The sequence below is a fragment of the Dermacentor silvarum genome, chromosome 5 (genome assembly GCF_013339745.2).
Source record: "Dermacentor silvarum isolate Dsil-2018 chromosome 5, BIME_Dsil_1.4, whole genome shotgun sequence".
NCBI lineage: Eukaryota > Metazoa > Arthropoda > Arachnida > Ixodida > Ixodidae > Dermacentor > Dermacentor silvarum.
The window spans coordinates 182827092-182854155 of record NC_051158.1 but is presented as its reverse complement, the minus strand read 5'-3'; the positions used below and the strand labels follow the sequence as shown (position 1 = coordinate 182854155).

Genomic DNA, 27064 nt, shown 5'->3' with positions numbered 1-27064 from the left:
GTGGAACTTAATCCGGGGCCTACCTCGGATTCAGAGTCGGAGTCTAGTTCCACCAGCGAAATGTTAAAAAAGATTTTGAAGGAGCAAGCCAAAACGAACAAAAGATTGAAGGAATTAACCACTAACCCAAAACAAGTTGAATCAACGGTTGACAGCATTCAGAAGAGGGTTACTTCTATTGAAAAAGAAATGGGTAAGCTGCAGACGTTTGAACAAAAACTTGCTGAATGCGAAGCAACTTGTAGCAACACCAGCGCACAGGTCTTAGAATTGTTGGTTAAGGTAGACGACTTGGAAAATAGAAGCCGACGCAACAACCTTATAATATATGGCATCAAAGAGGAACCAGAAGAAGACGTCAAGTCACTGGAGGATCAAATTAAACATAAAGTATTTAAGGACGTGTTAGACATCGAAGTTACATCAGTGGAACGAATTCACAGAATAGGAAAATACAAGAAGGACCATCACCGGCCCGTTATTGTAAGATTTTATGATTTCACCGAAAAAGCCAAAATCCTGTCCTGCTGCAATAAGTTGAAAGGAACTGAAATCGTGATTTCGGAGGACTTTTCCAAAAGAATGCGAGATATACGAGCTAAACTTTGGCATTCCGCTGCCGACGAAAGAGCTAATGGCGTTAAAGTGTCACGACTGTACGACAAGATAAAAATTGATAAAAAGATTTTCGCTTGGGACTCTGTTAATAATCGCAGAATTGAGGTGACATCGTCTGCGTCTGCGCAAAAGCCCTCAACGAAAAGGCAGTCTGCGAAATGACAAAACCGCACCAAAAATCTCAGAATTATCTCGCTAAATGCAAGCAGCATTGTTAATAAACTACATCTTCTGGAAATTATATTAATAACTCATGATCCCCATGTTTTAATTATTACTGAAACCTGGTTACATGATGGCCTTCAAGATTCTGAAATAGTTCCCTCTTCATACAAACTAATTCGCAAAGACAGAACAACGCGAGGAGGGGGCGTAGCGATTGCTATTAAGAATAATCTAAAGTTTACTCGTCTAGATGATATCGATGACCATGAAAGTGTATGGGGTATAATCACCTATCATGGAAAATCCATATTCTTGGGTGGTGTATATCGACCGCCAAATGCTCCTCCCGAATATTTAGAAATTATGCATGACTACATTGTTCAACCTACAAATTCACGGTCAAAAATAATTTATATGTGGAGATTTTAACCTGCCTGGTATTAACTGGTCTGAAATAGCTCACGATGGCAAAGAGGCAGCTAGTGCAGAATCACTTTTACTAACTGCATTCAGCTTTTCATTAAATCAATTGGTCTGTTCCGATACCCGAGTTACTGACGCTAGTTCTTCATTACTTGATCTTGTGCTGGTAAGCAGTTCACTTGAAGATTGTGCTGTTGATGTTCAAGACGGTATCTCCGATCATAAGATGTTAATTTTGTCGTGTCCTTTTTCGCCTTCTCAAAAAACTACAACACCGAACGTTACTCTTGTCAGGGATTATACGCATGCCGATGACAGTGCTGTATTTGACTATCTAGAGTCCTGTTTTCCTGAATTCGAAAAAATGCAGGATGTAACCGCATTATGGTCACGCTTTAAAGAAGTTATAAGCTACTGTGAAAACCGCTATATTCCGTTAAAAAAGAAACGCGTTCATCGGGAGTACCCCTGGATCACACGTGATATAATACAGACGAAAAGGAAAATCAAGCGGCGCCGGAGGCGCGGAAAGACGGACGAGCTTCAGAAACTTATCAGTACCTTAAACGATAAAATTCGCACTGCAAGGCTTCGCTTCTTTTCCGTCACGCTGCCTTCATTCATGAACTGCGAACCGCACAAATTCTGGTGCTACTTATCCAAAGAACGCCCTGTCATTTCACAACTTACATGTGCAAACAAAATCATAACTGAGCCTGGCGCCATCGCAAATGAATTCAATATGTTTTTCCAATCTGTCTTCACACGCGTATCTTCTGAAGCAACACTCCCAGCGTATTCCCTCAACTACGTAATGCCAGAACTTGTAATTGACGAACATGGAATATTGAGCCTCCTGTCTAAACTTGATTTAAAGAAGTCACCGGGCCCCGACAATATATCAAATACTTTTCTTAATAGATATGCAGTTTGGATTAGCAAATACTTGTATAAATTGTACACGACATCTTTGGCAACACTGTCAATTCCTGACGACTGGCGATGGGCAAAAGTTATTCCGATACATAAATCTGGTTCCAGAGCCGAGGCTAGCAACTACCGTCCGGTTTCACTAACCAGCACATGTTGCAAGATATTAGAGCACATCATTTTTAAAGCTATCATAACACATTTAGAAAGGAATAACTTACTATACAGTCGGCAACATGGTTTTCGATCAGGCCTATCAACCGTAACCCAGCTTGCAGAGATAACTAATGATATTGCTAACGTGATTAATGATAGAGAGCAACTAGATGCAATCTTTCTCGATTTTTCAAAAGCGTTTGATGTCGTTCCCCACCATGAACTAATCACAAAAATGCGTGCAATAGGTATTGAGAATAATATAATTTCATGGGTTGAGTGCTATCTGCGAAACCGCAAGCAATTCGTTGCCTTGAACGATGAAGTATCAGGCAATTTAAGTGTTTTCTCTGGCGTCCCCCAAGGATCGGTTTTGGCACCAATTTTGTTCCTTATTTATATTAATGACATTCATTTGTGCATTAAATCACCCATTCAATTACGGCTATTCGCAGATGACTGCGTCATATGCTCAACAATAAATACAAAGGAAGACCAAGTTCAGCTGAATCATTCATTACAATTAATTCATGCATGGTGTAAAAAGTGGGGAATGGCACTCAACGCCAAAAAAAACTGTGAGCATAACTTTTACAAATAAGAAAACTCCGCTGAACTTTGCCTACACTCTTGACAATAAGGAAATTGGTAAAAGTAACCACGTGAAATATCTGGGCGTAACGCTAACGTCCAACCTAAGCTGGGAGTCCCACATTGATGCTCTGTGTTCTAGGGCACAAGGAAAATTGGCGTTTTTGAGGAGAAAGCTTCGTAATGCACCTCCTGCAACGAAGCTAACTGCCTATAAAACTCTTATAAGACCAGCCCTAGAATATGCAGACATCATTTGGGATCCGTATCAAAAATATCTGGTTAAGAAAATAGAACGGATTCAAAATTTGGCAGTTCGGTTCATTTTTTCTGATTATTCTAGGCATACTAGCGTAACAAATCTGCTGAACAAAGCCCAGCTTCCCTCACTCGCACACCGCAGAATAACTTCCAAGCTAAAATTTTTGTATCTTCTTTATCATGGTCGTTTTAAAATTCCACGAGATGATTACCTCTTTGAACCTTTTAAACATTCTTCACGAACAAACCATAACAAAGTGCTTCGACAACCCATTAGTCACAACAATGACCATAAATACTCTGTTTTTCCCTCCTCTATTTCTTATTGGAATCGATTACCGGAAAGTGCAGTCAACTGTGAGACCGTGCAATCATTTACTGATCACATTCAGGATTTAGAATTTGTATGAATGATAAAACTCATGTGGTATTTGTTTCTGGAAAAGAGAAATCCAGCTGTTAATTCTTGTCTATATTACCTTTTGTTCCTTTGTCTTAACAATGTCGTGAGTGTTTTGTTCCCTTTATATATTTATGCCTGTCTGTGTGACCATGCTGTATGTAATACTCGAGTGTATTCTGTTGTACCACTCCTGCTTGGACCGCCAAGGTCTGCAGTATATTGAAATAAATAAATAAATAAATAAATAAATAAATAAATAATAAATAAATAAATAAATAAATGCCATAGTAATCCATAACACTTTGCACAATAATAACAGCTCATACAAGTGACTAAATGCTGTGCATAAAAAGATTTCATTCATGGGGTTTGATGTCCCTAAGCAACAGGCATGTACGTACCTGTGATAAATGGTGCGGTGGAAGAAAATGGATTCATTTTGACCTCCTGGGAGTCCAACATGCAGCCAAAATGCATTATACAAAAGCATTATTTTGCATTTGCCCACATTTATTGCATTGTGGCCACTGCTGGTAGGATCGAGTAGTATTTTCAGTGTTATCCATACAGAAAGGCAATGTAAACTTCCATGGCAATTATATATCAGAAGGCCTTTTTCCTCAATGTTGCACCATCTGACACATATGTAGTCACAACTCTGAACTCTCAAAACGCTCGTCCCTGGTCTACTCTTTCTTTCGTGCCATGTCTGCTTTTTTGTGAGGGGGGGAGGTTTTTAAATCATGTTTCATATGCACCAACTAGGCTTCTAAATGCCCTTTTATGTGAACTACAGTTTATTAAAAAGCTTGTTGGTTCTTTGTGTGGTGTTCATCTTTAGCACTGCAAACAGCTTAAAATCTGCAAAACTAATGACAACTGGAAAGTTCGTGTGGTAGCCTGATGAAATGGCACACATATTTCCAATAAACTTTAGTTTATAGTCACTGAATTATCTGTTTTTTCTTTTGTGTTTGTCTTCAGTGCTGTTTCATCATGTTAATTACCACACCAAACCATCAGCTGTTCCTACTTATGTATACATTCTAAAATGTTTAGAGTGTAGAAGTTATGTGTGAGAATCCTGCTACCAGTTGCTTGAAGGAAGTGCAGTAGGTGTTTGCAATTAACATACACTTTGTGGTAGTGATTGTAACTAGACCTAAGAAATGCAAGCCCAAGTGGCTATTGCGTTCACTCTAACCAACTCGTCATTATCTCCCATGCCAATGCACACAGGAAAATTCTCATGGTTCTGGTGTTTGTTTTCATAACCATGTATTCACCTTAGATAAGGCTCAACTGTAACAGCAATTTTACACTTTACATTATAGGTCTGGTAAAGGGGACTACCAAGTTAAGGTGTATTCGTAAATTATGCACTGCAATAGCAAAACGGCCCCTGTTAACAAAAGAGGCAGCTTGGCAAGTCCGAGAAGAAACAAAATTGGAAGACGAGTGGTACTGCTGCGGTGAAGTTCTATAGCACCAGGCTCACTGTGATGTCTTGAATTTTGACAAGACCTACTCGGTCTACTTGTTTATCTGGTCAAGAATAACTTCATTCTAACGAAGCGAAAAAATAACCTTAGGAACTTTTAAGTACTTCCCCTGTCTTAACACATCCTGAATATGAGGGAACACACTGAAATCTTTCATACTACCACATTGATGCACCAGTACGACATTAAAAAAGAAAAAAAACCTTTTGGCCTTTATATTCTGCAGTAACAGTCAACCTAAGTCAGTCTAAGATGACTTAGTTTTGCTCTTTAGTGTCCCTATGCTACGTATACTGAAAGCCAGTGCTTAAGCTGTTGCTTCATTCATAAGGGGCATCATGTCGAAGATGACATGTGCATGACAACTATAAGGACATGCCATGACGCATCACAGATGCAGTAATTGTGCCATATCTCATCTTCCATGGCACAGCTTGAGATAATGTAAAATTGAGTGTGGATTAATGTGGTGCTTCCATTGTGATAATGCACACCAAAAGGCTGCTCCAATGGCAATGTACATGCTGCATGCATAGATGCAGATTTATATACTGTGTTCATGCTAGCTTTTCACATGTGTGGAAGTAGCCAGGGCTGCTGCCATTAAGATGTGAGGCTTAGATAGGCAAGGTGCTGAATGACGACCAACCTGCTCTATTATGTAGTCACTGTCAGGCTTAGCCCCAAATATGTTGCAATCTAGGCAGAACTACATTTCTGCACCTCACTGCAGCTCATTTTTCAAGCATTAGGCATGTTGTTATTAATGTCTTGAAAGAGTGCTGCATTCACTCAAATGAATAGAGCTGTCAGCAAGGAATTTGTTGCCTGGAAGCTGATGGGTATTTCAGTAGTGCCTCTGATGTGGTTGCACAGTGACTGTGAAAAAAAATGAGATGGGCAGCAATATGCACATCAAGGTGATCACAACCATGAAGAATAAACAACGAAATAATCTAATATTTGTGCATTTTTGCACAAGAAAGTAAAGAAGGGGCCCAACGTGAATCGACGGTTTTCAGCACACAGCAAGCTTGATGGCTTCTGTAGCCATATTGAAAACCAATTCAAGGGTGGCTACATGACAAAATATGCCACAGAGTTCACGTGCCACAGAAATAATTTGCAGAGCCCTTTTACATGTGGCAGGGTTTACATTCATTGATCAGTGCATCAATGATAGAATGCGTGAACGTTGCTTTTGCTGCCCATGGGCACACAGGTGGCCATTTATTCTTTCATTGTTGTGAATGAAGCTATACGTCCAGTATTTATGATGTGCATGAGATGGGAAAGGCATGTACAACTCTTGAAAGTGAGCTTCTGGAAATGTACTAATTAAGAAACACAGCTCCTGACATGCAAGCATGACATCTGTTTTTCTCACTGATAAAGAACGCAGACATTTAGAATAACCTATGAACCTTGTTAAGGTGAGATGTGGCTGCAGGGATCACGCACATACAAAACATTTAGTTGCGATATATCCTTTGAATAACCCCAGAAAGCCTAAAACCCATTTTGCTAAAACAAAATAAAAAACAAACAAATAATAAAAAAGATTAAAAAACAACTGAAACTTTGTCACCTAGAAAGTACATTTGTATCCTCCCCCACCTGAAAAAAAAGTCTTTATAACTTAGTAATTAATTATAAATTGAGTATCTGAGCTACCTATTTGGCTATGGTTTTTAATTTTAATTTAAGCTATGGTTCAGTGTGTCGAAGACACTAGCGTGAATTTCGCAATCTTTCCCACTCTTACATTAGCATTTTGAGCTACCGAACTCTTGTGTGTCAAAAATGCCATGTTGGGCATTGAGAAGATAAACTAATATCTCCATGTCTAACTCTTGTTCTGTCACTTATTTTGCTTCTCTCCTCCTGGATTTTATGCTGGTTTCTGTTCTAAAGGAAAGCAGCTCTATTTAAAGCATGCCAATTACAGAAATGAATTGAGAATATATTTGAGTCAGTTTTGAGAATATGTTAAGCTAGCACAAACAGGGCACTTATCACTGGAAAACACCAGAATGGTGGCGCTTGTTCTCGAAATGATGCATTCGTCCGTGCTGCTGCATGAACTTTGGGAAATGTCACCCTGTTTTCAATGTGCGGCCCTTTTTGGTTGCATCGCTCGCACGCATAATAGCCAGTGTGGCCAACAATACATTTCACGTAGCTCCTTGCAGGAGCATCGCAAACCATGGCTCCAATGCTCACCCGAACATGAACATCTCCTATGCTTAACCCCTCAGAGGTTAGGTCGGAGACTTTTTGCACATATGATTCTAGGTAATCCTGCAGACATAGCGTCTTCTCTGCACCACAGTACACACTGACAAGAAATGGCGGTGATGCCTCCACATTTTTATGTGACACAAAATGGACCAAAAGGCAAGCTGGCTACTTTTGTAAAGAGGGACTCCGTCAATGTTGCCTTGTAGCTTCAGTTCACTTGGCACTACTTGCCCTGGCTGCAACACTTGACGAATTCCTTCTGCAAGGCCGAAGTGCACAAATGAACCATTTTGCTCCACCTGAGCTTTGCGCTCAGTTTTCAAAACTGTCCTGTTACCTTTTGGAAGGTCAGAGATGCCTCTTCGCCGGCAGAAATCGAGGACATCGTTAATGCATGCATGCGTCATATTATGTTTGGAAGCAATTCCAGCAAGCTCTTCACTTGCAGACAGTTGTTCGGAAAGTACACGAGAGAGCGTTGGACTACAAGTGAAGGCTATTCCCTCATCTGGCCCAGTGAAGCTGTCTGAAGCGAGAAAGTCATCAGACTCATCACTTGAATCGCTACCTTGGGGACCTCCTTTGTCACTTGAGGTGCTATCAGTCACTGTGCTCACATGAGGACGTACCCGCACTGATTGGCATTCTACAAAAGGAGCTTCTTGTCTGCAGACGTCGTCAACAAAGGCTTCACTTCTCGACCGCTTGTTCAACCGTTTGAACGGAGGCTCACCACCGTCATCCATGGAAATTGAACTTCACGATTGTCTGCTGGTTCCCGGCTTCGGAGGCGAAAGTCGATCTACACGAGAACTGTCTGCAGAGGTGAAGCTTGCAGCTTCGTCGTTAAACAAGGAAGGCCAACAAGCTGCGCGAGTCCTAGCTCATTCATTATCTTGTTGTATTCCTTTCTTACGACTCGACATTTCCTCCACTTGGAGGGCATGATGAGAGAGAGGGATGAGTCAGATGCCGAAACCGCAACGCTGTAGCCCGTGCCGAGAAATGCAAGACGACGGCGAGGCGAAAGTGTGGACAGCAGCAGTGCAGTGGGGCAGTCAGTCACAGCAAGGAGCAGCCGACCTGCCAACGCATGAGCCGAATTGAATCGAACCATGGAGGAAGAAATTTTTTCCTGGAGGAAGAAAATTTTCTTCCTCTATGAAGGAAGTTTTTATTGCGATAGCAATTATATGGACACTTCAAGCAGATTTCTGCCGTCGTCGGCGTGAGGTTCCGTATAAAGTCCAAGGGCGATAAAATCTTGCAACCGGGCGCAAGGGGAACTGGCGCCGCAATCTCCCACGCGAAAGGAGCAAAGCGGGAAGGAAGCGCGGAAGAAAAGAGGGGGGGGGGGGGGAGGCGGCTTCTACTCTGCCAACAAATGCGTTCATGTAATTTGCGCTTTGCGCTTGGTTCTTTATTATGTTTGCGCCGGTACGGGCTGCCGGTGTTGACGCGCGCACCGTATCTTGCAAGCGACCTCCGAACGGCTCTGACCTTTGTATGCTGTGCATTCGGCCGCTCAGTTTTCCCTTGAAGCGATAAACCGCACGAACCTTCGCTCGCTCGCTGCGGCAGCTGCGCTTGCTGCCAGCGTTTTGACAGTGGTTGTATGCGGTCATCGAGTGTGATCTATTCATGTGTGCTTGTGCGCGCTGACACCACGCTTGTTAATTCAGTTAGTAAGTTAATGTGTCCAACTTTATGCAGCCGATAAAGCTACTATCCCTACTCCGAATAGCTCTCTGCTAATTCGCTATCGCCATTGATGCTTCGCCTTTCGGGTGAAACTGCGACATTTTTTTCCCGTTCTTCCATGAAGCGAGCGGATTTTTTAAAGGCCCGTTAGATTCGCCTGCACCACTGCGAACCAGTTCGCGCACCGATTCACGAAAAGCGCGGCACACGAAACAAATGCCAAAGTGCTGACCCGGTGCAGGTGTGTGTTTTGTGCGACCAATGTGCACGGCTTGCGTTAAATAGGTCTTGAGCTGCTGGTGTAATCGGCTTCGGAGACGTTAATATACCCGCGCTTGCCTACACACGGCAGATACCCGTAAGCTGGCTTTTAACGGCGCTTGTGCATGTGTGCTGTGTCGTCTGCTGCGCTGCTGCTTCGCACCTGTACCACAGTGTATTAGAATATAAGGTATGTGTACATTCTAGGACACTGTACCTGCACGACTGCACAAAGTCGGCACCGACAGTAGAAAGGGCGCAGCAAAATCGCGAACCAGCCCTGCACCTTTCCTGTATATTTTGAAATGAACGGCAGGTTTCTCATAGGGTGTTCAAAGGCGCCATTGCTGCACCGCTGAAACGAATGAGCTGTTAATACAGGTGAATAGAACGTGTCAAAGCTACGTTCGATTCACCTACACCCCGTCCAAACCCTAGTGAAGCAGCCACTAGTACACTCTACAGCCACGGAAAGCTGGATTGCGGATCGAATTAATACAAACATTAATATACATTTTTTTTCGTTTTTATCATTCAATGATTCTGGTGCGACCCACGCGACTTGAACGTGCTTCCCGGTATGCTTGTTTTTATTGCGTATCATCCGCCGTAATTAATGAAATAATAATGTACCTTTGCACTGGCGATTCGAGAGGTGGCTTAAAAAAAAGAAAAAGAGAGCGTCGGTTCCTCGATTTCCTCTCTCTCCTTTCGTCCCGGAATTTGCTCCATCGCCATCGCCATCGACGACAGCCTTGCCTTGCGCGCAACCACGACCTACTGGAACTACAGACCTGCACAGATGTCCGGCTTCTATGGGAGCAGTTTGCACCCACTTTCGTTCAACCGGTGGCCATAGGTGGCGCTTTTATAACCTGTTCGTCTGCTACTCGGCGGGTGGCTGGGCGGCGTTCGAATGTGTGCGCCTGCTCTTCTGTAGCGGGCTGCTAGCATATGTGACAATTTCTTATGAAGACAACAGCTAGTATGTAAAAATTGTTTAAGTGTTGTCATTGTATTGGTACGTAATAACGCGTAAAATAGTACACGAATTCTTTCTAGGTTTGATATTACGCGGAAATTTCGCGCCGCTCCACACAAGAAAAAAAAAACTCACTGATGGAGTGATTGTTTACGTGTTTGTTCGGCCCGGCAAATATGCATCGCAAAGCTTTTATGAAACTGTGAAAACTGATGCTAGAGTCCTTACTTTGTTCTGATTTACATGATGGCACACTGCGATATACCACAATGTGATCGTTTACATTATCCCATCTGTAATTAGCTCAAGCAAGCTGCATGTAGCTAAAGCTGAAGTTACATGCCTTCTGCAGCGTCTGCAGATTCACGCAGTTTGTGTGTGGTCTGCGTGAATCTGCAGACCACACACAATATCGTCTGCGTGATTCTTTTAAATGTCCTTGTTGATATCAATATATCAAGTTCTTTATTATTGTATTTCTTTATTACTCCATTGTACTATATTTTATCCTATGAATCTTCTGGTAATCAATTTTTTTTCCTCTACGGCGAAGGCAACGGGAGGAAATGTTATCCGTCTGCCGGCTGTACTCGTTGTTTTCCTTTCTTGCACCGCTCTTGCTACTGTACCTCGGGATTGAAATGAGAGGCAATCATTCGCAAATTTTGTTTTCTTTTTTATTTTCGTGAATTTATGCATTTACAAACAATATAAACGATCTGGGGCTGTCGAAATAGCGGCACGAGCGCTGGAACAGATCGCAGAAGCAGACGACAGCGAACAGGTTATAACTAGCGCCACTCTGCTCGTACGTTCTATCCCTAGCGGCAAAAGGGGTGAACTAGACCAGGCGTGCTGGAGCAGGGAGATCTGTGCAGGTCTGTAGTTCAGTGGGTCGTGTGCGCAACGTGGAGACTGAAGTCAACAAGGAGACTGAAGTCAACGTGTGCGTGAGTATGCATTTTTTAATGCGAGAGTTTTCTTGTGATTGTACCTTATGTGCATTCTCATCTACGGGTCAACGTCGTGTGCGAGTATTTGCGTAGTTAATGGCGCGAGCCAAATATGCAGCGAGCGCACGTGTGGCTAGGCCGATTGGTCGCGTACTACGTGCGCTCGAGATGAGTTCAATCATGCGCGCATGTTATATACTCCGGAATGGCATTGACTAGACCGCTTTTTTGATGCACAGAAAGACGCTGGGCGTAGATTTCATGCACGACTTGCGCGATATAGCTACACTATAGATCTTGAATGAGGTCTGTCAGGGATCTATGCGCGTGTTACCCGGCCACTGCATCGTTTAGGGCAGCGGAGTCTACACGCAACCGTGCCAGCCAGGAAATAAATTAGCCGTTTTCGCGAGAAATTCTGATGTCACTGCTGCGGTGGTGCCAAACAAAGCCATGTGGATTCTATGCGAACATTAAAGCACCTGAACAATAATCTAAGAGACTTCTTTAGTGCTCGGCGTGGCCTAATGGCTCCCGGTTCGTCTAGTAGGCGTGGTGCGTGTTAGTGCCACAGTATGAGATCATGTAACACTTCGCTTCAGCCACGTGTTGTTCACAACTTAGCGTAAACTTTCACCGCCTTCCGCTAGCTTTGCTCTCCATGGGAGACGAGATTAATTGTACCTCGTGCAAAAGGATACGTGATCTAATGAAACCGCCGATTTCGCATGCTTGCACAGAAAGCTCCAGCCTTATGCAGTGGATCGACCACATGAATTAAACGGCGCATGTAAATAGCGGAGCGCTTGTGGCACACGTGGATCTTTAGCGAAACCTCTAAAACAGATTCGGTGCATAGAAAAAAACTTCTCAATTGCAGCGTGCCCCGTACTAGACCGGAGACTAGGCGCAGAATGGCTCCTTTTAGGTGCGGCGATTCTGATGTCATGCCAGCTTCCTTAGGCAGAAATTATGAGATAATGTGGAGCAGTCAACACGCTTCTCGGCAAGTCATGAGGTGGTTTACGTCAGTAGTAATAGTTCTGCACCTAACTTTTGCACCAATTGCTTATTCGTGACAGTCGCGTTTCCACACAGACGATTTTTGTTCTTCGTGAGACCGAAATTTCCTTACATATCCAAAATTCATGGGTGTTAAGTTTCGTTAAGCAGTTGGTCAGGGAGGTTTGCCGCATGTTTCCTGCTCCTGGAAGATGTGGCACACCTGCCTGACCAGCTGCTTTCTGCAGCTGCCAGCAGGCAGCGACACAAGTTTATGCTAGTGCTCTCGTTGCAGCAGGTCACATCCCCACAAGTGAAGGCAGATTTTCACTTTTCTAAAAACACCAGGTAATTAACGGTGGTAAGTGTCAGGCTCAACGAAGGCGACCCCAAAATGTGATCGTTCTGCAAAATTTGAGCAAGAACAGTGCAGTGATGAGTGCAAAACCTTTCGAACAGGTGCAGCGAAATTATTCAGCACCCTGTATAAGTTTGACGTACATATCACGGCTAACCTTATGTTTGGCTGTCTTAACTGACTGTTGAACTTGTACCTTGAACTCGTATATACCGCGTAAATCAAAAGAGTAGTATTGTCATCTCATACAAACAGTTTAAGTTCAAGATTATGAGTTTATGAGGGCAGTAACTGCAATGTATTGTTGCAGCCCTTTCACTGTCTCATGGCTGTATTAAGTGCTCATATGCTAAATGTACCAATTACTGTACCACGCTTTCCTTTTGTTTTGACCTAATATTGTGTTGTATTAATACGGTTCTTTTTTCTCGTATTACTGCAACATCTGACATGGGATAAGTAGGAATGACATTGTGTTGTACCTAATCCTTGTACCTGTGACCACTACCCTCTGTAACAAAAAAAAAACCCTGATGGTATAGTGTCCCAGCTGTTATGTAACAAGCTTTAAAAGTACACAGATAATTTTACACAAATAAAACCAAGTGCATGTTATTCAGAGTCCAGTTGAGAAATGGCCAGTAATTTATTAGCCCTTGGCACCTAATTAGTTAAAGCTAACTCTTTTAATTTAGTCATATATCTGTTAGGGTGTTGATCAGGAAGTTGTATGATATATTAGAGTGGCATGCTTCTAGCAAGGTCCACATCATGTTTTTTTTTTCTCGTGGAGAGAAGCCTGCAAGTATGAACACTGCCATGCGTCAATGCACCCGTGTGCAAAAGGTTGCTGTGCCATCCAACAGTCTCAGCGGGGAAAGTTAACTGTCCTTTCTGGGGTTTTACGTGCCAAAACCAGTTCCGATTATGAGGCACGCGGGAAAGTAAACTACTCGTCACAGGCTAACCACTCGGAGCAGTGCATTTCTTTTATGTTGGTATTTCATAATATCGGGGAACTGTTGGTGCATTGTGTAAAGAATAGTTATGTTATTGTCAATGACAGGGCCAGCTTGCTTACCCACTAAGACAGTTTCAGGGCCCTGCAATTCCATGCACATGATCTTTTTCAAATTTTATGGGGTGGGGGGGGTCCGTTGCCGGAAAAAATAAGCACACAATGGTGTTCCTCGCTGGAAACGGTTTGTTTTGGTGTCGCTTATGATGATCATCTCCCAAATTAACATCTTGACAATTATAACAAATAAAAAGTTGGCTCATTACTTTGCTTTGCTACTTGGATGACGTGCATCATGAATACTAGCATTTTTTCAACCGAACTTCAAAGAACATGCACTTTGTGTTGTTTGTGTAGACTGAACAGTAATTTACTGATGCAGAAGTACTTTTCTCTTTAGTGTCCCTTTAAGACTACGGTGGTCAGGACCAACACAGTTCATTTGCCTCGCCCCCCCCCCCTTTTTCTTTAAATTAAAGTTTGTGTATGATGCACTCTGTATAGCTGTTGAAAATGTTGCAATTATTGTTGACAAGCACCATTGTTGCACATACAGGAAAGTAATCAAGCCTTCGCTGTTTATTAATATGCATAATTTTCCCCCGCCTAGCTTGCAATGCCTACATATGTAAAATTAGCAATGGCTTGAATATTAACAGCACTCTTGTCATTTTATGGCTGATATCTTGCAGGTGTAAACCTGCCTTAGAAGGTTGCATAGTTTGTTAAACATCTAACTTTAAAAAAACTGTGCACCAAGAGGCTTGCACCTTTTGGCCAGTTTGAATGTTGCCATCCCAAGTTATACCAAATGCAATCTGCATTATCGCATTGAAAGGGGTTTGTAATAATAAATGATTCATTGTTTATTGAGATTTGCAGGTGCTTGACTGTCTCCGATATGTCATAACATTGAATGTTGGTGGCGGTGGGTGCAACTTAAAACTTGCAAAGAATATAAAAACCATGACAAACTAATTCTTTAGTGTCATTCTACAGTTACTGAGTTATGTTAACTTGTACCACTGATACTTTAACGGCATCAAAGCTGTGCCAGCTTGTTCACAATGTCTGCGCAGTTTGCTGTGGGCATTCACAGAGGTCACAAATATCTTATTTGTGACATTTGTCCTTTGAATGTAGCCTGCACAGCTTAACAGGTTGCTTGTCGTTCTAGTGTCTATTATAATCTGTTTTGAATATTTTTACTTTGTTCAAAGGCACTTATGACAAGGCAAAGAGGAGGGCCAAGAAGGCGGAATGCGAGTTGGCTGTGGACACCACGGAGCTGTCGGGTAATTGCTAGTGTTTTTTTTGTTTTTTTTATGCTCATGCTTATGTGAAAGGGGAAGGCAAACTTGGAGCAGTGTTACATTTACAGAGCAGTCGCTCTGCCAACTGGACTGACCAGGAAGCTAGAGGTGACAGCTTCAGGCTAAAGTGGCAAGTCGAAGTTCATGCAACAAACATTTTTTTTCTGGAAAAGCTGCCGGTTTGAGGGGTTGTCATATAAAAGATGCGACTTATAGACCGGAAAATATGGTACTCCCCATTAGACACAATAGAATGGTTCCACCTCTCGTTCTATTGCTTGAAGCACCCTTGAAAGTCTTTAAATACTTATGAATTTTTGTCACCGAGACCTGTACAAATCCTGATACTTTGCATTTACCAGAGTGCTCTGAAACAACCAAATGTGCCATAAATGTACCGCTTCTGCTGTGAAGTAAATATTTTTGTGTTTCAGCGATGCTGCTGCCGGTGCAGCTGGAGGTGCGGCAGCAGAACAGGGACGTCCTGCATGAGCTGCAGCAGCTGAGGCATGAAGTACGGGTCGTGTCTGAGAGGCTGGATGAAACTGAGCCTCTCGACAAGACCCGTGCAGTGTCTCAGCCTGCCTTGTCGACGCTGCCTCCGGTTCTTCCTCGGCTACCTGCCGACAATATTAAAGAATTAAGAGGTAGCCGTGCGGGATGAGGCTGTGGCTGCCACCTTGGTTTGTACTGCCTTTTTATTTGTAGTTATAAGGCTATGTAACATATGGAAGTTCTGTGCTGTTTCATGAAACATGGTGTGGGTTCTATGTGAAGGAACTTTGCATCGCACACACTAAAGAGTTCATGGAAATAATTTGTTCCCTGCTGTATAGTTTCTAACGACATATTTGGACTGGACCTTAGTTTCTTTAACGTGCATCTAAATATAAGCGTACACTAGTGTTCTTGCAATGAGAACTCATCGAAATGTGACCCTGACTGCCAGAGTCAAATCTTTGACCTCGAGCTCAGCACCGCAACGCCATTTTCATTTCATTTCATTTCATTTTTATTTCCTTAAAGACCCCCGAGGGGGTATTACATAAGAGGTGGGGTTTATTTTTTTTTTACACCGATCAGTGCGATGATACATCTGTTATGCTATGCATGAAGCTTGATGGGCAGGTGATAGTGACGATGTTGCGAGAAAGGCCGTTCCACTCTTTTGCTGCTCTGGGAAAAAATGAAGCAGAAAATGTTTTAGTACGCGCACGTGGGCGAGAAACTTGAAGTGCATGACCAGTGCGGTGAGATATGCGAGCTGCAGGGATAATGTAAGGAGGGCAATTGAGTGGTGAGTGAAAGAACTTGTGAAATAGAGAGAGGGTTGCAATGCGTCGGCGACAAGACAAAGGTGATAAGTTACACTCGGCTTTGAGGATAGAAGCACTGATTTCATATGAATACGAAGCATGAATGAATCTAGCAGCACGGTTTTGAACGGATTCTAGGGTATTAGTGAGGCCTACTTCGGGTGGGTTCCAGATGGGAGATGCGTATTCTAATTTAGCCCTGACTAATGATTTGTAAGCAAGTAGTTTAACGTGATTCGGAGCGTTACGCAAATGACGTTTCAAGAAGCCCAAAGTTCTGTTAGCAGATGACGTGACATTAGCAATGTGCGTGTGCCAGGACATATTGTTAGATAAGATGACTCCAAGGTATTTATAAGTGGTTACTGATTCAACGGCGACGTTAGCTATGTTATAAGTGAAGTGAAAGGGAAATTGATGACGAGTGAAGGAAATGAGTTTGCATTTAGTAGGGTTTAGGGACATTAGCCAGTCATCACACCATTTTACTATGTGGTCGAGATCTTGTTGTAGGATCGTATGGTCAGATGGGCTAGTAACGGTTCGGTAAATGACGCATTCATCAGCGAACATGCGGATATTAGAAGATACATGCAAATGTAGGTCGTTAATGTATATTAGGAACAGAAGAGGACCGAGGACAGAGCCTTGAGGTACCCCTGATGACACTGGTAGTGGGCTGGATAATTTGTTATTTGTAAACAGTACTTGTGAACGGTTAGACAAAAATTCTTTTATCCAATTTAGTACATTTGGGTGCAAGCTTAAGAAGGATAATTTTAAAATTAGGCGTTTATGGGGTACTTTATCAAAGGCTTTCGCGAAGTCAAGAAATAAGGAGTCGGTTTGCACGTTAACATCAAGGTTAGCATGAAGGTCATGAACATAGATGGCAAGCTGGGTTTCGCAAGAGAGACCCCTACGAAACCCATGTTGAGAATGGTGGAAGAAGTTTTGAGAGTCGAGGAAATTCATGATGTAAGAGTAAATGACGTGTTCCATGAGTTTGCAAGGTATGCTGGTCAGGGAGATTGGTCGGTAGTTCAGAGGTGAGTTTTTGTTACCGGATTTGAAGATGGGAACGACCTTTCCCACTTTCCAGTCATCTGGAATGATACCTGTAGAAAGAGATTGCGAAAATATTAAAACAAAATGAGCCGAACAACGTGCCCTATATTTTCAGGAGTTTCGCGTTAATTTCGTCTAGTCCAGATGCCGATGACAACATGATCTTTTCGATGAGGGATGAGATACCACCAACAGAGAAGCTGATTTCAGGCATGAAAGATGTGACACGACATGAAAACGTAGGTAAGGAAATGTCTACTTCCTTAGTGAAGACAGATGAAAAGGCCTTGTTAAAAGCATCGGGACATTCAGTGTCTGAAATAACCTCACCAGAGTCGTTAGTAAGAGTGGTAGAAGCTACTGCTTGGGGATTAATTATCTGCCAAAACTTGCGGGGGTTATTAGCTAACATATTAGGCAAATCGGTGTTAAAGAAAGCGAATTTGGCGTTACGGATTTCTGTGAGATAAGCATTTTCAGCTGCATAATACTTTTCCCAGTATTGGGCGCCCCCTCTAAGTTTGGCATTCCGGAATAAACGTTTTTTCTTGTTATCTAGGCGGTGCAAAGTTTTGTTAAACCATGGTTTTTGGCTGTTTACACGGATAGTAGTTTTAGGGATGAACATGTGTATTAGATCGGTTAGTTTCTGCTTAAAAGTAAGCCAGTTTTCCTGAACAGAACGATGGTGAAAATTGGCCTCATATGTTGGTAGAAAGGTGGAAAGTTCATTATTTATGGCGTCATAATTACCCTTATCGTATAATGTTATTGTTTTCTTATGCGAGGGGTTGGCAGTAGGGACAAAACTGAAATCTACATGAATTACTTTATGGTCACTAATTTCTTGGAGATAGTGAATCGATGACAGGCTATCGGGATGGGTTGTCAGTATTAAATCCAAAATGTTAGAGGAATCACAAGCGACACGTGTTGGTTGAGTTACTATCTGCGTTAGGTTATAGTTAAGGCAAACATCGATAAAATCTCTAGCTTCAGTTGTGTTAGCCGTTGCAGTTTCTTCGCTCCAATTAATACCAGGAAAATTGAAATCTCCAAAAAGAACGAGATCGGCTTTAGGATATGTCAAGGTAAGCTGGTTTAGAATAGTATTAAGTGCGCGAGAAAAGTTAGGATTGTTATATGGGGGTCTATAGCAAACACCCAATAATAGAGATTGGGGTAAAGCTTGACATAATACCCATAAAATTTCTAAGTCGGAGTCAAAGTTAATTACAGAACATGGTAATTGTTTGCTGGCTGCAATGAGAACACCGCCCCCGCGAGTGCCTTTGCGGTCTTTCCGATAAACATTGAAATTCGGTAAGTCGGCGAGTACTTCTGCGTCGGCAACATCACTTGATAGCCATGTTTCGGTTAGTATAAGAAAGCTGCTATCTGAAGACTTTACAAGATGAGACAGGTGATCACGTTTGGGTATGAAACTTCGTATGTTAGTGAAGATTACGGAGAAAGAAAGGTTAGCTTTTGGTCTACGGTGAAAACTGGTGATAACTGCTTGACGCCGATATGGTTGCTACTGGATTTTTTGCACTGTTTCTGACTTTTCATTGAATAGATAGCGTTTCGAGCCAATGTGCAGTGTTTTATAGCGTAGGGAAAATGGAACAGATTTCTGTCTTGCAAATTTGACTAAGTGACTTCTGGCGTTCTGAACCCTGCGTGAAAAATCCTCACCTATGCTGTAGGGCGTTCTTTTCAACTTACGTCCGTTTGACAGGATCCCGTCTTTTGTTTTGTGGAACGCGAATTTCGCTATTATCGGCCTACATCTCCCGCCTGTGTGGCGGCCTAAGCGATGCGCACGGTTGATTTCTTTAGGGTCAATATGTATACCTAAGTGGTCACGGCAATGTCGAATGATTATTTGCTCAGATTCGGCATACGATTCAGATGGCTTAGTGTCTGGAATGCCGTAGAAAATTAGATTGTTACGTCGCGACCTGTTTTCCGCGTCATCCAAACGTGCCTCAATATCATCTGTTAGGCGTGCTGTATGAACGGTGTTATTTTTGATAAGTTCTAGTTCGGCTTGGAGGGATGGCAGAGAATGATAATGCTTTTCAATATCGGCCATTCTTTTAGTTAGGTCAGATAGGGTCTGCTCTGTTGTTAATAGTTGGTTCTTTAGTCCCTGAATTTCGCTGATTAGCGTTGACTGGCCCGCGGAACGTTTTTGTAGTTCCACGAGAATAGGATCAGGGCCGGGGTTCGACTCTACGTCACCCGATAATAAAACCAACAACAACTGAACAACATGAGCACACTCAACAACGGTCACACAGCAGCAACGTGGGCTCGGTAGCTGCAGCAAGAAGTAATTACTAGTCTTCTTAGTAAAGAGGGATTGTGATACACCAACCTGCATAGCAAGAAGAAGCGGGTTAGTAGGTGACGACACGAAGCAGCCACCAAGGCCACGAAGCGCGGCCGATAGTTGCAGCTTATTTATAGTTGGCAGCGTAGTCGATGTTGGTGACGATGGCGCTGTCCTTCCACCATCCAGGGCCAGGCTCAGTGGCAGTGGCGACAGGAAGGCAGACAGCGGCGGGTTGAAGCTTGACATGTTGACGGTTGACAGCTGGATAGTGGGCGGAGCAAAGTCATAGCACAGCAATCTACAGGCCGGCGATGTGTCAGCAGAAGCAGTCACACCGGCAGCAAGGAGCAGATGAGTGAGCACGGCAGATAGCATCTGCATAGCAAGAAGTAGCGGGTTAGTAGGTGACGACACGAAGCAGCCACCAAGCCCACGAAGCACGGCCGATAGTTGCAGCTTATTTATAGTTGGCAGCGTAGTCGATGTTGGTGACGATGGCGCTGTCCTTCCACCATCCAGGGCCAGGCTCAGTGGCAGTGGCGACAGGAAGGCAGACAGCGGCGGGTTGAAGCTTGACATGTTGACGGTTGACAGCTGGATAGTGGGCGGAGCAAAGTCATAGCACAGCAATCTACAGGCCGGCGATGTGTCAGCAGAAGCAGTCACACCGGCAGCAAGGAGCAGATGAGTGAGCACGGCAGATAGCATCTGCATAGCAAGAAGTAGCGGGTTAGTAGGTGACGACACGAAGCAGCCACCAAGCCCACGAAGCACGGCCGATAGTTGCAGCTTATTTATAGTTGGCAGCGTAGTCGATGTTGGTGACGATGGCGCTGTCCTTCCACCATCCAGGGCCAGGCTCAGTGGCAGTGGCGACAGGAAGGCAGACAGCGGCGGGTTGAAGCTTGACATGTTGACGGTTGACAGCTGGATAGTGGGCGGAGCAAAGTCATAGCACAGCAATCTACAGGCCGGCGATGTGTCAGCAGAAGCAGTCACACCGGCAGCAAGGAGCAGATGAGTGAGCACGGCAGATAGCATCTGCATAGCAAGAAGTAGCGGGTTAGTAGGTGACGACACGAAGCAGCCACCAAGCCCACGAAGCACGGCCGATAGTTGCAGCTTATTTATAGTTGGCAGCGTAGTCGATGTTGGTGACGATGGCGCTGTCCTTCCACCATCCAGGGCCAGGCTCAGCGGCAGTGGCGACAGGAAGGCAGACAGCGGCGGGTTGAAGCTGGACATGTTGACGGTTGACAGCTGGATAGTGGGCGGAGCAAAGTCATAGCACAGCAATCCACAGGCCGGCGATGTGTCAGCAGAAGCAGTCACACCGGCAGCAAGGAGCAGATGAGTGAGCATGGCAGATAGCATCTGCATAGCAAGAAGTAGCGGGTTAGTAGGTGACGACACGAAGCAGCCACCAAGCCCACGGAAGCCTTGAGCTACCATAGTGGCTTGCTGAATCGGTGATTTCCAACAGCTCTCCATAGAGATACATTCATGAAGCAGGAGTAAATCATTAAGTTAATAAAAATCTATTGCTGATATAAAATGCAAACTGTGGCAGCTTTCTACAGAAGGACGCACTCGTGAATAAATTCTTTTTGTTAGACGAGTTGGCACATCGTGAATGATAAATAGCAGTCCAAACAAGTGGGACACAGTACAGGAAAAGGGGTCCAATGATGTTCTGTATATACTGTATTTACCTCATTTTAATCTACAGTTTTGTTTTCTAAATAAAAGAGTTTGAAAATTGCATTGCAGTTGGGTATGTAATGAAAACCACATTTGCAGCAAGTCTAGTGTACCTGTTGTCGAATTGCCTCATTGCACTAACATTTTTTTTCTTGTGCTACAAGCCCATGAAACAAACTCCTAAACTATCGAGTTTCATGCAATGGTTCAAAGCATCTTCTAGAGCACTAGCAATTACTTTAAGAATGTAAACCCACATGCCCTGTGACCCCTGTTACTTTTTATTCCACTACTCTGATTTTTCTGTGCTTTGTTTTTTCTACCACTATTCTACATTATGTAAGAGAATTTTTGCCCTTCATATTCAATAAGTGAAATACCCTATTTACTTATGTAATGGACACGCTCGCATAATGAACGCACCCCCCACTTTCGTCGTCCAAATTTCAATTTTTTTTTCTCCTGCGAAATAAACACACCCTGAACTTGCTGCCGTGAAGTAGGAGAGACACAGTACGATTCGGCGTCCGATATGGCATTCAGTGGGTACGATTGTATCAGACGCCGAATTGTACGTGAGTCTCCTACTTTTATTGCGGTAGCATCATATGGACACTCCAGGTGCATTTTTGAAGTCAGCGCCAACGATCGCGGCTTTATCCCGCGTTGGAGGGAAGAAATCGGGTAGGAAACGCGCCGTATTTCGTCGTGTGCATGGCGCCGTTGGGAGAGGAGGGAGGCGGCACAGCAACTGCACATTGCACGGCCGGTCGTGCCCTATTTTGAAAATGATCTGCGTCGGAGGCTGACCCCCGTATTCACAAACGCACCTCGACTCGACCCTCCACTCGAAATGCTCCTTGAGGGCGGCTTTTCATTTCACAAATCGCCCTCCACTCGAAACGCGCCTTGAGTGAAGGAAAGCTCGAGCGTTTTACTCGAGAATCTCAAGGTAGCCCCGCAGCTACCTTGAATCGCTCCTTGAGTGAAGTTAGTGCGCAAACATGGCTGCGTCGTGATCTTTCGCTCGCCTCGTCGGCTTTTTCAGTTGGACGCCAGTTGCCTCCGCAGCTTTTCTTTCGTTAACGATGCTGCGCATCTTCAAGGGCATCGTTTTACGGACCGGTGCAATCCTCTGGAGCGCTTCGGCAACGGAGTAATTCTACTGTGGCACCGAGACAGACCGGCCGTCCTGTCAAAGAAGACTGCCAGCTAGTGCAGTGACCTGTCGTCTTATTCCGTGCATGAGCCAGTTGATGACCTACATACGTGTATTCTTCGTGCGAGTGCTCCGAAACTACTATCAGCGCCAGTGCCGTGTTTCTCGCGGGGGATCATACAAAGCAGCACCATTTGAAACGCTGCATGATACCTAACTGCGGCGCACTTCGAACCTATGAAAAGAAAACAACTGCGAAGATTCCTGCCGTTAGTGGAATCTTCGCCTGTGTGCTCGATTGCTGGATGCTGGTCTGGCTGCGCGAGCGCCGGAATTCGCTCCGCCTGAGCGGTTTGTACTCGTGTGCATCACTTACTACGCTATTCCAAGGACGGCGTAGCGTACCACAGCAAGGCGAGCTTCTCTAAAAACGACCAGGTGCGTTCACTTTCCTGTTTCTCTATAATTTCATGCAGTTAGTTGCTATAGGGAAACCAAAAAAGTATACTGTTTTTTGCGTGGGACGTGTGACAGTAGCTGTTATTTACAGTCGTTAGCAATAATTACGTGATCCTTGCTTCAAAATGTTTAGTTTAATTAGCTTATGCTTATGAACATCCAAGCCCAACGAGGAAGTGAGCAACCATGAAATGGTTTTCATAATTATACCTGCACGTATACAGAGGGAATGTAATATTTTATTCCAATACAAAACATTGAATAACAATAAAACAGAGGATAGTTTTTGTTCATCACATTATCTTTATTGTAATAAAAAAGAGCTGTAGCAGTTGACTCAGCTCCTAATACAGAAAACGCTAGTAAGTGGTAGCAGATATATGTCACATGTATTTGTTGTGCACATTCCAGCTATTAGTGAGTGCATTATGTAAGTGTTAGATTGGTGTATGTCGGTCTGGCTGTGGAAACGCCAAACCAGCCTAAAACTGTATCTTTGCAAATATGAATGAGCTTTCAATGCAAACAGTCCGAGCTTTCAATGTAAAAAAAAAAACTCGGCTTCCTGAACACAATGAAAATATGTAATGAATGTATTTACTTCGAAAAGTAAACTGATGAAAACGAATACTGTACCTAAGCTAGTTTTTATGTGCGTTAACATCACTGTATGTTTATAACCAACCCCTTCTCTTATGCAGGAACCAGGCTGCCAACGCAACCACGCAGAGCAACTGCCTTTTCAAGGGTGCTGCGCTTGCGCTGGTGTGCAAGGGGAGAAGAGGAGCTCCAGTTAATGTGTACTGCTGCACTGTAGTCGTTGTCGCACTATTTTGGCTAAAACAACTATCTCCTTTCTGACATCCTAACAGCTCAAACATCACCACTAAAGGCATTTTGCATACATCTGCCTTCATAGGCACCTTGCTGCTTAAGTCTGTATTTTTCGTCCAGGTTTCTTTTCTTAACCCATATTTAATAAAGCAGTCTGTATCACTGAATTATTTTTGGTCAATCCAAGTGTCAATCTCTGAAACAATAAATTAAATTTATCCTCTACTTTTTGTGTTCTGATAGGATTGCAAAAAGAGCGTGGACTGTGATCCTACAAACGCAAGCAGTAGTACTACTAACAAAGCTATTCTAGAATAAAACACCATCCATGTTCTAGTCAGTAGACTAGCAGTGTTCTAGACAGTAGCATACCGTCGGGTGTGGCCACCGGACGGTATGCAGTGGTAAATTCTTACAGAAGATACGCTGTTTCAGCTCCGTTTCTAACTTCAGCTTAAACAATAATTATGAAGGCCGGAACAATGAATTTGTTCCATTCGATGCGGATCACAGTTGGCTTCCATGGGGCTTGCAGAAGTTCAGTAATTGACCGAGGAACAGAGCGTGTCTTGTGGGATCCCACAACAGGCCAAATGGTGATGCAGACTGTCACAATGGCGTTGCTGAAAAATACAATATAGAGCGCATTACTACCATGAGTTCCGCAAAGCTAAGAACAACCATTAAAATTATGGTATATTTCTGGATGCACACTTGCTCATGCAAAAGTAGCTTCAACATTCCACTAAATACTAAAGTGCTGCATTACAAATTGTGGGCAGTAAAAAAGCTCACGTCTCAGCCGTAACACTTTATGGGCAACTCATGACTTCGCACATCATAATCATGACTGTGCTCTTCAAAACAATAATATATGACTGTTGAACAGGAATTAAATATGAGTTTGATTTCATTACTGCATAGCTGTTTCATGTTTGCTGTTTTCAACAACACGGCGTGCATTTCACCATTTTTTTCAATGTGGCCAGACATAACATCAATATTATAATGATAAGTATGAAAAATAAGCACAGACTAACTGCCGGGCTGATCAGTCAAGTACTTCCGCAGCACCTAAGTTCTTTCAGGGAAGCGAGATGGTGCATTTCCATAGGCAGACACCGTATCTATCGATGCTTTAACGTCAGTCGCATTCCTTACCGTGCAACACAGACGTTGATTTTTTTTCCATCAGCTGGTCTTTCCAAGGCCCACATCCTGCAGCAGAATACCAAAAATGATATGTACATAGGGCGTTCGCACGCCAAGTTCAGTGGAGCTAAGCAACTGAAACGAAAAGACATAGCACAACTAAAAAAAAAAAATGTGGACGTTGCGTGAACTTGAAAGCACAGTTTATGGAACCTGCAGGAGATGCTACGACACAGCACATTGAAAAAGGTAAGACGAACAAACACTAATGCTGGTAATGAACTACTGAGAAGTGAATTTTCGGAAGAATAAAAAATTGCGGAGCGTATATGGGAAGTGAAGCAGCACTGGAAATGCAGGCACCAGTGCTGGTTCACTGACGATATGTGCTACAATTTGAACAAACCGACTAACCACCGCGGCTTCTAAAATAAAGTACAGGACTGAAAAACGTTTGTTTCCTTAAAACTGCTGGAGCTACGCACACAACGATATGCATTCTGCCACATGTATACTACAACTGCTTCTTCTCTACTGAAATATTTCCTAAGCGATAGTGGAATGATCATCGGACACAGTCGTGGAGCGGTGCCTTGTGCATTTATGTTTAAACTACTGAACCGATAACAGATTGTCGCGCCGAATCTCCCACAAGCTCCAATGCAAAAAAAAAGGAACGTCTCACGCAATCTTATGCTGCCTCGAATAGTCTGCTTCGGGTGCTAATGCCCGCAGCATGAGCAACTGGAGACAGTCATGCTTGGATACATCGGCCACGTTTTATTGATAGCGCGGCGGCAACTTCACGAGAACCGCAACAGCGTAATATGCTTCCATACAGAAACTGTTCACTCACCCTTATTTTTTGTCCTGTTGCTTTCAGAAAGCTTTCAGCAGCACATGGTCTTGAAGTTAAACAAAGCTGCCCATCGGCCGTTCCATGCGTTGCAACTTTCGAAGTCAATCCGGCTCGATCACAGTACACACACGGACAAAATCATCCATAATAACCACGATCAACAACTGCAACGTGAACCGCAAATTAAGCACAAGGAAACAATGAGCAGCAGACAAGTGCGGCCGCAAACTTTCTTATTTCTCAGCCATGCTCAGCTGCTGGGGTGCGATCGTTGCCAGACCTCAAACACAGCTCCCGCTTGATCTATCAGTCGAACGCTAACAGTGGCAGCGCTGCCGAGCTAAATTTGTGCATTGCGCCGTGTTGTTATTTGATAACGAAGCCAAATTAACGGAAACACATATCTGTCTTAAATAATTGGGCTTTTGCTAAGCGAATTTAAGAATAGCCTCGATATCAGACGCTTTTCTCGGTCGGTGCACTTCACTCGAGTCAAGGGCGCATTTTCAAGGCGTTCCTTGGCGGAGGAAAAGTGAGGTAGTGTTCATGAAACGCAACGGCGCCTTGAGTGAAGGAACGCTCGTCGCCTCGACTTGGCTGAGTCGAGGAGAAGCGCTGAGTGAAGGCGTGTTTAAGAATACGGGGGTGAGTCTAGGTGCGACGGCGGCTTATACTTTTGAGCGTACTCCGTTATCGCCGCTCAGTTTGCGTTGAAGCGATACATGGCATGAACGTCACTTCGCTGGCTGTTGCTGCAGCGCTTCCTCACACCAGCATTTCGACAGTGAGCACTCACTGGACACTCACTGTCGAAAGTAAGGATAGTAGTTCTGTCGCCCGTATAAACTTCCAAAGTAATTTAACCAGCATGGTGTCAGCGCGCACAGGCAAACATGAACCAATCATACTCGATGACCGCGGACACTAACTGTCGAAATTGCGGCTTTCTCTGCGCATTTGCAATCGCAATCGATGGTTCGCCTTGCGGACGAAATTGCGGCTTTCTTTAGAGGTGGCTGCGGAAAAACAAATCATTCAAAATTTTACCCTGCATAATAAACGAACCCCCCCCCCCCCAACTTGCGCATATTTTCAAGGGAAAAAAAAGTGCGTTCATTATGCGAGTAAATATGGTATTGTAATGGGGGTACCCCTTTTTCCATACCTTAATGACAAGGGTTGGGAAAGTTGGTCAAATTGCGAACAGTTCGAACCATTCATTGAACATTCATGGCAAAAACAGATGCTGGCCATAGAGAGAGAACAGCCCCCGTGAAGGGGAAATAGCATTGTTTAA

At 43.7% G+C, this 27064-nt stretch overlaps 1 protein-coding gene and 1 long non-coding RNA gene across 3 annotated transcripts in view; one reads left to right on the top strand and one right to left on the bottom strand.

The window, feature by feature from the left end:
- Positions 1-27064, top strand: part of LOC119454627 (keratin-associated protein 21-1-like) — a 569870-nt gene that overhangs the window by 197599 nt on the left and 345207 nt on the right. The window lies entirely within an intron of this gene.
- LOC125945244 (uncharacterized) lies at positions 23474-26173 on the bottom strand. Its single transcript, XR_007466732.1, has 3 exons — positions 25765-26173; positions 24918-24974; positions 23474-24379 (listed from the first exon to the last, which is right to left on the bottom strand). It is a non-coding gene; the product is annotated as an uncharacterized LOC125945244 (long non-coding RNA).